The 12,205-nt window shown below is 46.3% G+C and overlaps 1 pseudogene across 1 annotated transcript; it reads right to left on the reverse strand.

Annotated features, from left to right (window-relative positions):
• Window positions 1-1,742: 1,742 nt before the first annotated feature.
• On the reverse strand, window positions 1,743-2,200 carry LOC308630248 (protein yippee-like 5; annotated as a pseudogene). The gene has a single exon. The product of its transcript is annotated as a protein yippee-like 5 (transcript).
• Between the last annotated feature and the right edge of the window lie 10,005 nt (window positions 2,201-12,205).

Here is a 12,205-nt window from a genome sequence, read left to right on the forward strand (position 1 = left end):
CTCCACCACAGCCACCAAGGCCTTCAGGTGCTCGTTGGGTTGGTAGGAGTGGATGTAGTCAGGGGACAGCTGTTCCTGGGGTCCCCATTCGAGGCCGTGGAATCTATAGCTACCTGGAAGAGAAGATAGGCAAATGGGTGAATTTAAAGTGAACACACTTCAGGACTTCCCTGGTGGTCCAGTGGTAAAGAATCCACCTTCCAATGCAAGGGATGTGAGTTAAATCCCTCATCAGGGAATGAAGATCCCACATGCCACAGCGCAACTAAGTCTGCACACCACGACTACTGAGCTCGCGTCTCAAGGAGAGCCTGCAACTACAGAGCCACAAACTATAGAGCCCACGCGCCCTGGAGTCCGTGTGCCACAACTAGAGAGAAGCCCAAACGCCGCAATGAAGAGACCTCGTGCTGCAAGGAAAGATCCCGCATGCCTCAACTAAGACCTGACGCAGCCAAAAAAATAAAATAAATAAATAAATAAATAAAATAAATATTTAAAAAAAAATAAAGTGAACACATCTCGTAAGAATCGTGATCAGCCCTGAGAGAGACATGGCCTGAGGGGGAGGAAAGCAGTATGTTACACACCCTGCTGATAAGCAGAGTGTGAGAAAAAAATTCATTAGCTTTAAAAACTAGTTATTAACTTGGTTGAGGCCATTTCTGTAGTCTTCAGTCTCCCTCTCCCCCATGCCCTCTCTTCTCTGTGTCCAAAATGGAATTTGAGATTGATGTACAGGTCAGAAAGCCCAGCCACTCAAATCCACGACGTCACCAGGCAGCAAGGTCAGGGCTGGAATATCATAATTCACTAAGAAAAGTCTTCTGTGCTCTCCGGGCAAGATGATTCCATGTCTGAGGCCTAGGTAAACTCCCTTAAAACTAAAGATGTTAAAGATGCGGTCTGTATATCAAAGCTATTGTTGTTGTTTTTTTGTTTTTTTTAACATCCAACTATTACTTTGTTTATGTTACTATGCTTAATTTACATGGAAAAGACAACCAAGCAGTTCTGCCCCATATCAGGAAAAGTTTCCAATCAACACCAATTATGTGGTGACAAATAACTAGGAATGGTGACATCTTTGGATCAAGACTGACAAGGAAGAATGGGCTCTGATGCTACGGTTCATCTCCAACAAGAATATGGCACAATGGCCAGCACAAACCATACTAACACTGAACCTTTAGCGCTGGTCACAAATTCGGATCTCTTCTCCGAAGCTAGCAAATCAACTGAAACACCTGGGTTAAAAAAAGTTTTTAAATGAAGCCCGAATTAATTTAAGAACCATGCTCTCGACACATTTTCCTTTCAGAATTTACATAAAACACTTTTTCACTCTAATAGCCCAGGTTTTTTTCCTCACGTAGCCCACCATGTAGCTGCAGATAGATTGTTCTGCCTCAAGATGTAAACATAGAGAAAAAAAAATTTAACGGCATCTGCATAATATTCTCTCTACACACTGCTGTTGGATGGGAAATAGAAAATTAAAAAAAGAAAGGAAGAAAGAAAGGAAGGGAGGAAGGAAGGAAAAGAAAGAAAGAAGGAAAGAAAGAAAGAAGGGAAGAAAGAAAGAAAGAAAGAAAGGAAGAAAGATTCCATTATAGATTCTCACAACCTCTTGTTCCACAGTTCATGAATCTTACACTGATGCTAAGGTGACAATGTATGTAAGTGGACTTTTGTTTTCAGTGAAGAAGACCTGGGAAAAAGATGGATTTATCTCTTTTTCTTCAAGAGTTATCAGGTGGTACATGCTCCCCAAAGCCCTCACTTTCTCGAACTAGAGCACTTTCTAGGATCACACGGCCTTCCTTATAACGTTGGGTGTCTTCAGTGGCAAACTCATAAATCCATCCCAGTTTGCTATTGCAGTTTTTGCAGCTCACATCTCGAACCATGTGGCAGCAAGTGAGCATGACCCGGTCTTGAACTTCACTGTACTGCAGGTTAACTACCTTGTTAAAAGGTAGTTAAAAAAGAAATGCTCTGCCAGTGGCGCCTGTGAATCGAGTGGAGATGAGTTCTGAGTGGCTGGTTGGGATTGTATCGCAGCTTGCACAGGAAAACAGATGGGTACCACCGATATGATCAAGGAAAATCCTGCCCATTTTTATAGTTGAAGTTCTAAAAACCCCGAGCAGCTGCGAGATCCAAGGCCACCAGCGGCTCTTCGGTCCTTGGCTGAGATGAAGCCGCAAAGCCACTGTTACTTTCATGAGTGGCAAGTTGCAAAGAGATGTGTTGAATTGGTTATAACAAAATTTCTGCCAGAAGAAGCTCTGTGTAAGGCTCCATTCATGTAAAAACTCCTGCCCACGCCAGAGAAGATGCCTGAATGCTATGGCATTGTCAGTGGCAAGTGGAGAAGAGAAACCTCTGCAGACAGAGGTCACCAAGTTGTCATCATCTTTGAACTTCCTAAATTTTTTCTGACCCCCAACATCATCATCATCTAAATAAAAGTTGACTCACCCAACACTTCTTTTTTTTAACATATATATATATTCTTTTTCATATTCTTTTCCATTATGATTTGTCACAGAATATTGAATATAGTTCCCTGTGCCATAAGTAGGATCTTGTTTTTTTTTTTTTTTGCGGTATGCGGGCCTCTCACTGTTGTGGCCTCTCCCGTTGCGGAGCACAGGCTCCGGACGCACAGGCCCAGCAGCCATGGCCCACGGGCCCAGCCGCTCCGCGGTATGTGGGATCCTCCCAGACCGGGGCACGAACCTGTGTCCTCTGCATCGGCAGGCAGACTCTCAACCACTGCGCCACCAGGGAAGCCCAGGATCTTGTTGTTTATCCATTCTGCACACAATAGTTTGCCTCTGATAATCCCAAACTCCCATTCCTTTCCTCCCCTCCCCCCTACCTTGGCAACCACAGATCTCTTCTCTATGTCTATGAGTCTGTTTTTTTTCATAGATACATTGATTTGCATTGTATTTTAGATTCCACATATACGTGCTATCATATGGTATTTGTCTTTCTCTTTCTGACTTACTTCACTTAGTATGAAAATCTCTAGGTCCATCTATGCTGCTGCAAATGACATTATTTCATTCTTTTTTATGGCTGAGTAGTATTCCATTGTACATATGTACCCCATCTTCTTTATCCATTCCTCCGTCAATGGACATTTAGGTTGTTTCCATGTCTTGGCTATTGTGAATCATGCTGCTGTGAACATAGAGGTGCATGTATCTTCAAATTATAGTTTTGTCTGGGTAAATGCCTAAGAGTGGGATTGCTGGATCGTGTGGCAACTCTATTTTTGGTTTTTTGAGGAACCTCCATATTGTTTTCCATAGTTCACCCAACACTTCTTAACAACAACAATGACAAAATGATTAAGCCTGGGGGGTGGGGCTAAACCGGGAAGACGCATTTCTTCTGATTTCTAACATCATCACCATTTCAATGAAAGTTAGCCCAGCAAACACCTCTCCAAAGAAATGCTTAAGCCTGGGGGTGGAGAGTAGGGAGAGAGGGATTAAAATGAAAGGAGTTGTAGAGAAAGAAAGGAGTGTTCATGGTGCATCCGGCCCAGCAGAATCCATTCACTGGCTGACTGATGACAGAAGAGCTCTATTTTCTCTTAAGATCTTTTGAATATGAAACATTATTTTGTATAATTTTTGGCAAAATTCTATTATAACAAATAACTGGAATATCCCATTGGACTTAAGGTGGGATGTTAGCTCTGGAAGGACAGTGGAAAGGGGCTACATGCTCTGTGTCTGCTTCTGAGGGACCCGATGCTAAGAGCAACGTTGATGGAAAAAAAATGCCACCATGTCCTATATTGTAAACCTGCAATCAAACCAAAGTAACTAGAAGAGAAAAAACAATAGGCTAACAGTAATTCACTTACAACCTCTCTTTTTTTCTTTCATAAAGTTTTTTTTTTTCTCATCACTGAGTTTTCCCCCTTTTCATCCTTACCCTTCCACAGGACTATGTTAAAAATAAATTTAAGCAGGATTCACATTCTATTTTCAGAATCTCCAGATGTTTTCAACAAGGTAGTGCAAACTGATAAAATGCTAGTACTAAGTGTTTCAAAAGGAAAGGTCATGTGAAGAAAAATTGTACAGTATTTCCCCAACCCTTAGATGCTCTTACTTTGGACAACAAAGGGAAGAAGGGAGGGGTAACCTCTGTTAAAACCCTACTATGTGTCAGACACCTGTGCTGACTGCTTTATAGGCACTGTGTTATTTCATTTTCATGAAAACTCTGCAAGGTAGAGATTGTTATTCCTTTTCATTAATGAAGAGCCTGATACCCAAAGGTGATGAAAATCACAAGGTCATAGGGGATGGAGCTGGGTTTAAACCCAAGTCTACATGGTTTCAAAGACTTTACTTCTCCATTGTATCATTATACACCCAAGAGAATGAGTAAGTCTGTGACCAGCATATCCAGACATCTCATGGGTATGTTTTATTCCTATAAAGAATGAGGGGATTTGGCCTGGAGGCAGGGAGACTAACCAGGAGACAACGACAGTAATTTAGGAGAGAAGAAATGTCTTGAATAAACAGCTCTTTATAACAAGTGAGACACAGTATCTTCTGAGACAGATTTTTATCCTGAAAGTGAAAGCCAATCCACTGGAAAAAAGAGAGGAAGACAACAGGTGAAGGGCCTTTTTGTCATGAACTGTGTGAAAAGCTAGTGGTGGCGGGAGCCTACATGCATTTTGTGAACAAGAAGAAGGTGGAAAGCACTCCAGGACCCACCCATGGGGCCCCAGCCAGATAGAGGTCTGGATACATGTAGACAATCCCTGGAAAACTCCAAGGAGAACACTCAAGAGGTACCCGAGAGACAGTGTTTGGAGAAATCAAACATCTCAAGGCCTCCTGGATTTACTAAGCTCCAACACAAACCCACCATTCTCTGCCTTTTTGTCCTGATGAGGCACACTTAAGAGATCATGTCACCTCACATATGTGTACATAGTGTTTAAAAGGTAAAAATAGTGCTGGGAAGGCTAGAAGTAAAGCCCCCTCTTTCTCTCCTACTGAGGAAAGCAGTTTAAAACTCCAGAGAATTCTAGAGAATGCAAGGATGTTATTATGAAGATAACCTTGATTCTGCTCTGATTTATTAATATCGCTGCAAGTATTGCAAATCATTGACAGGTGTTGATACTTTATTATTAATAACAAGTACCTGTGACTCCTGTCACTACTGTTTATGATGCCCCTCATTGTGAGGCATCTCACTCTACTTATGTTTCTTTCTTCCTTTCCCCCTCCCTCCCTTCCTTCCTTCCTTCCTTCCTTTCTTTCTTCCTTTCTTCCTTTCTTTTCTTTTTTTCTTTCTTTCTTTCTCTCTTTCCCATGGCATATTAATTCCCAGACTAGGGATTGAACCTGTGCCCCCTGCACGGGAAACGAATATACACAATATTAACTACTCACCTCCAACATGTTTACTTCCAAATGGAAAAATCCTTTCTTTATGTGAATAAAGGTGACCATGGAGGCCCAGAGTGTTCTCTTTCAGGGAACTTGTGAAGAGAAGATAGAGAAACGCATGGTGCAAACCATACATTGAGATTGATTCCAAAAGATTCAGATGCAGATGAGAATAAATATTCCACCATTAACCTATTTTTTTCTCTGTGATGATTCCTTATAGTCAGTGTAATCTAAAGGTTTTCACTCATTATGGTGGACTCCAATCATCTGATGATGGGAAGAATCAAAGCCTCTATTTCTAGGGCTTCCCTGGTGGCACAGTGGTTGAGAATCTGCCTGCTAATGCAGGGGACACGGGTTCAAGCTCTGGTCTGGGAGGATCCCACATGCCACGGAGCAACTGGGTCCGTGAGCCACAACTACTGAGCCTGAGCGTCCAGAGCCTGTGCTCCGCAACAAGAGAGGCCACGACAGTGAGAGGCCTGCGCACTGCGATGAAGAGTGGCCCCCGCTCGCCGCAACTGGAGAAAGCCCTTTCACAGAAACGAAGACCCAACACAGCCAAAAATAAATTTTTAAAAAAGCCTCTATTTCCTGGAATACTACATAAAACTTCTCTGGAAACATAATATCTCTGCTTTCTACTAACTGGAATGTGGTATTTTAAAGTCAGAAGTCCACATGCATATCAAGAAACCCTATCATACAAGACACTTTTTAATCCAAACCTGTAAAAGCAGGATCTCCTTAAGACAAACCAAGGGTTCAAGCAAAATACCATGTTGCTACGAGAGACCTGGAGAGAAACAGGAAGTCTTTTAAGTACAATGAAAAAACAACTCACAAACCTCAGAGCAACTATTTTAAAGAAATATTTAGAAGCTCTAGGAAAGCGCTTGTCTCCTGCTGGGAAGCTCACTGGACCCCATCAGCTCCTGCTTCCAATAAATAATGCTGGGATTGTGTCTGGAAGAATAAACATGAGACTGAGCATGCACAGGAACGGTATAGGTTTGATGTCTGAGTGTTTTCACACAGTAACACGTGAGTGAGCAGACATTTGGTTCCATTCTAGGCAAGCTCCTCTCATCAGACCATTGAAAACTGCCCAGGATTCAACAGCCACTCCTACCATGGACAGATGCTTCCTTTTATGGAATGCTCAGAGGAAATCACTTGGTTTGGATGCGGTTTGAGTTTGATCCTGTGAAACCATCAGAACTTCCCACCAGAGATAAATGAGGAGATTCTGGCCTTTATTAGTATGTGTGATGAACACAGGTGTCCTGGCTGTACTTGCCAACCCTTCTATTTTTATCCATCTCCCTACATGTGAGCACCTTTGACCTACTCTGAGCTCAGACCCCTGATCTGTTAGAGTGACTCTGTCAGTCTTTCTTTAAAAATGGACAGGCAATAAAATGAATTAAACCTAGAAGCAGCAGATCAGCAAGGGAAATGAAGACATCAGAAGTTATCTAATCACAGCCACAGCCATTCAGGGCTCTGTCTTATCTGCTGGGTAATAAAAATGGGATGTTCCTAAACTTGAAGGGCATCCAATCAAATAAGTAAAGTTGTTGCTTACCTCTGGCTCTTGGGGGGATTTCTATGTAGTTTAACCCATGTATATTAACTACAAAACATTGGCATGGGTTTGAAACACCTATGTTCTAGGAAAGTTTTTTTTGGCAGGGGGCAGGGTTGTGCAGGGGGAAGTTTGTCTTGACAGAAAGCAAAAAATAAAACACAAACGTCTTTGAGAACAAGGATTGTTAAGAGGGTGGTAGAAAAAAAGGAATGGGGAGAAAAGAATATCTCCTCTGAAGTCAAGGTAGCTTTTCCAGAAAAGTAGGGTTTAGTCTCAGCTTAAGAACACTTTAAAAAAGCTTGGACAGGGCTTCCCTGGTGGCGCAGTGGTCGAGAGTCCGCCTGCCGATGCAGGGGACGCTGGTTCATGCCCCGGTCCGGGAGGATCCCACATGCCGCGGAGCGGCTGGGCCCGTGGTCCATGGCCGCTGAGCCTGCGCGTCCGGAGCCTGTGCTCCGCAACGGGAGAGGCCACAACAGTGAGAGGCCTGCGTGCCGGAAAAAAAAAAAAAAAAAAAGCTTGGACAGCTCAAATGTGCTGTTTAGGGAACTGAAAACCAAGTGAGCCAAGAACAACATTTCTTTAAAAAATCCTGGCAAAGGAGCAAGAGGATTAAGAGTTGGTTTTGCATAGTTTTGGAGACACGATAACGAAGCAGAGGCATCTTCTCCCCAAAGGCACTGAAATCCTAAGGCATCAGTGGGTCAGTTGCAGGGAGAGAGGGTAGGGGCGGGGGTGAGGGGTATTTCTCTCTCAAAGTCTCCCAGGGCACTCACCTCTCTCTGCTCCACCCCACTACACCATTCACCCTTCCTCCCTCCTGGAACCTCAGGGGGCAGCACTTCTTAAGAGCCCCCAGGGACCATCTCTGTAGCCCAGATTCTTCCCAGAGCCTGGCAAGTTCTGGGAGCAGAAGCTGGGCTTGCAAGGCCATGGCAGGTGCGGTGGGACCTGGGAGGATTAGTAAGTATATATCTGGTTCTGCCAAAGGGAGAGTCATTCCTCCCCCTGGAAGCCTGAGCTTCCTGGTCCTGGACAAGGACCCTCCCCCATGTGGCAGAAACTGGTAGCTCGTCCCCAAACCAGTTTTCTAGTCGTCCTGGGCACAACCAGATGACATTTTCCAGCGTAATTAGGCCATGTGACTACTTTCTGGAAAGTGGGCATGAGAAGGGCACCATACCCAGGTATGTCCCTGTAGTGGAATGCAGTGTCCCCCAGAGTTCATGTCCACCCAGAACCTCAGAATGTAATTAAAAGAAAACTTTTTCTATGCCCACAGAATACTTTCGATACCAAATGTGTGTGGGATGGTGGTTCCCAAACCAACAAATTCTCCAGTTCTCAGTGGACACCAACTGGGTGTCCTCTAAGTTAACTCAATTCTAATACTAACTGCCTGGAATGAGCACAGATGCCACAGCTTAAGGGCTCAGTCCCACAAGACTGTCCCCCACTTCAGATACCAATTGCAAGTCCCAGTTGTCACCTGTACTTCTGACCAATCAGCTATAAATTGGGAGTTTCCATGACCCCCTCCTCCGGTTTTTTTTTTTGTGTGTGTGTGTGTGTGTGTGTTACGCGGGCCTCTCACTGTTGTGGCCTCTCCCGTTGTGGAGCACAGGCTCCGGACGCGCAGGCTCAGCGGCCATGGCTCACGGGCCCAGCCGCTCCGCGGCATGTGGGATCTTCCCGGACCGGGGCACGAACCCGTGTCCCCTGCATCGGCAGGCGGACTCTCAACCACTGCGCCACCAGGGAAGCCCCCCTCCTCCGGTTTGAGAATTTGTTAGAACTGCTCACAGAACTTACTTATGTATTTACTGGTTTACTGTAAAGGATATAATAAAGGATACAGGTGAACAGCCAGATGAAGTGGTACATAGGTTGAGGTCTGGACGGTCCCAAGTGCAGGAGCTTTTGCCCCCATGGAGTTGGAGTGCAACACTCTCCCAGCACATGGATGTGTTCACCAACCCGGAAGCTCTCCAAACCCTGTATTTTAGGGATTTTTATGGAGACTTCATCATGTAGGCATGATCCATTATCACCTCATTTCCAGTCCCTCTTCCCTGCCCAGAGGAATGGGGATGGGACTGAAAACTCCAAGCTTCTAATCATGACTTGGATTTTCTGGTGACCAGCCCTCATTCGGAATCATCCAGTTGCCCAAAAAGAGTCACCTCATTAGAACAAACGATGCTCCTGTCACCCGGGAAATTCCTAGAGATTTAGGAGCTCTGTGTCAGGAACTGGGGGCAGAGACCAAATATATAGTTCTTAAATCACAGCGACCTTATTTGGAAGAAACATCTTTACAGATGTAATTAAGGCAAGGATCTTGAGACGAGATCCTCCTGGATTAGACTGAGTCCTAAATCTAATGACAAGTATCCTTGTAAGACAGCACAGGAGAAGACAGACAGACACACAGGGGAGAAGGGCATGTGAACACAGGCAGAGATTGAAGTGATGCCTCTGTAAGTCAAGGAATGTTAAGGATTGGTAGACGTCCCCCGAAACTAGGAGAGGGGCATGGAAAAGATTTTTCTGCAGAGCTTCCGGAAGGAATCAACTCTGCTGACACCCTGTTTTTGGATTTCAGGTCTCCAGAACTGTGAGACAATACATTTTTGTTCTTTTAAGCCGCCCAGGTTGTGGTAATTTGTTACAGCAGCTCTAGGATAAGCTCCTCCCACGTACAACTTTCCTGCTCTTTCCCCGTCAGGCTGGCTGGTGTGAAGACAATTGCTCGGGTCATCTTGCTGAGGCCAAAGGAGCCTCAAGATGGAATGAGCCTAGATCCTGAATCACTGCTCGGAAGGGGCAGGAACACCTGTGGGGCAGAGGCCACGTTAACTGTGGTAAACGTCTGTTTTCTGGATTTAACTGTTACAGCGGCTGGCGAGAACGATCTTCAATACCCCCCGTCCGTCGCCACCATCACCACCACGCATAAAGCAATAAATTGACACGCTAGTTTGCACAGCAGTCCTGCGGAATTTATCATTCTAGTCTCTCACTGAACATGCTGATAAGTCCCGTTGTCAGAACTGGAAAGCTGAGAATCAGACCCTCTCCCTCCAGATAAACAAAACAAAACAAAACTGGGGGCCAGGGGCCCAGCCTGCACTCTGCCAGCACCTTGCGGGTACCCCCATCAGCGCTGTCTCTCCTGGTTGCACCAGTAGAGGCCTGAAGCAGGAAGGATACGTAAACCCAGGGCGAGCTCCCCATTTCTGCCACTCCTGCGTGGAAGCACACAACATGTGGCTGAGAGGCATCCTGCACTCCAAGAGGAAACCCCTTGCCCGCTGTGGGGCTGGGTAGGGAAAGTGGCAGCCGGCTAGTCCGGAGGACAGGAGAGGAAGCACGAAGCCAGGGAGGACGGGCCCGGAGCTGGAGTATCCGAGAGGCAGGCTGGGCTCCACTGCCCAGGGCTCCAGCTGCCTCAGCTCTTGTCACCATGCACAGCATAAGTGGCCCTCTCTAGGGAGCCTGGCCAGGTAGACTTGATCTGTGGTGGTGTGACAAGGCCCCTGCCCATCCCAGCACTGAGCTCCTTGGAGGCAGGAATGCATTCTGTGGACACTCTGCCCCTGGCCTCTGTAGATCGTGGGAGCTGTGGTGGTGGATGATTCTGGAACAGGAGGCTAAGGTCAGATTGTGAAATGCCCTGGATGCCATGAGATGTTTGGACCCCGCCCTGTGGACAGTGGGGTGACTCTCAGTAGTGGGTTTTAAGATCTGCGTTTTAGAATATTATCCCTGGGAACGGTGCCTGCACAGAGTAAGACCACAATAAACACTTGTGTGTAGCCAAAGGAAAGCAAAATTCAATATTAATGCTCATCACGTAACATGTTTCAGCCTGTCTCTCTTACACACACAGGTGTCCCCGCCCCTGTCCGCCCCTAAAGGCCAGGACATTATATGGATGTCTGGTTTCCAATGGGCTCCCTAGACAGCGGGCTGGATGCAGCGTTCTGCTGCCGTAGAATTCGCCAGTGAAGACAGAGCTCACAGGTACGGATTGAAGTGCCCCCTCTGCTATCGGAAAAAGGGTACTTCAACCACACAGATAAGGCCACGTCATCCTCAGTTTGTGCTCCATGAACGTAGGCACCCACCTGTGGGCAGGGGTGCCAGCCAGGGGCACTGCCTACCAGCTAATGTGGAGTAGGTTTCAGCCCAGTGACGTTTCCCTGGAATCCAGGTGTGGGGCTCCCCCCACCCCAAGCCCGCTATCTATTTTACTTCCTTTACTTCCTTCTCTTTTCTGGCCCTGAGAATGTTCTTGGAAGCCTGTGGTCCAGAGAAGTCTTGGAGGGACATTTGTACCAGCAATAAATCCCTCCATTCATGCAGGGAAGTCGAGGGAGAGTCCTGGGTAGTTCACTGGGTTGAGTCCATTCCTATTGGCCCAGCCCAAAGATCTGCCCAGGGAGTGAGACAAAAATAGCATCAGATACTGTCCCTGCCCAGAGAGGTGAGAGTTCCCAGAGAAGATGACAATGGGTTATGGGTCAACGTGACAACAGGTCAGGACAGGATTTAGCTAGGGCCTGAGAAACTTAGGACAGTGGACCATCAGGAAATAGAGAGACTGGCCGGGAGGGCAGAGAAGCCTGAGAAAACGTAGTGGAAAGAATGGGGCTCCAGGTAAGCATCTTAAGAACGGGTGGCGGGGCTTCCCTGGTGGCGCAGTGGTTGAGATCTGCCTGCTAATGCAGGGGACACGGGTTCGAGCCCTGGTCTGGGAGGATCCCACATGCCGCGGAGCAACTAGGCCCGTGAGCCACAACTACTGAGCCTGCACGTCCAGAGCCTGTGCTCCATAACAAGAGAGGCCGCGATAGTGAGAGGCCCGTGCACCGCGATGAAGAGTGGCCCCCGCTTGCTGCAACTAGAGAAAGCCCTCGCACAGAAACGAAGACCCAACACAGCAAAAATAAATAAATAAAGTAATAAACTCCTACCCCCAACATCTTAAAAAATAAAATAAAATAAAAAATTGAACGGGTGGCATCTAAGCTGCCCATGGTCCAACTAGAGGAGGGGTCAGAATGGGCCAAATGGGGACAAAGATCTACCCTACAGAAACCCAGACTTCCTCAAATTCCAACTCCTTCCTCCGGGCGAGGCTCAGACTCTGGCCCCACCAACC

Source organism: Mesoplodon bidens (genome assembly GCF_964165515.1).
Source record: "Mesoplodon bidens genome assembly, chromosome: 16".
NCBI lineage: Eukaryota > Metazoa > Chordata > Mammalia > Artiodactyla > Ziphiidae > Mesoplodon > Mesoplodon bidens.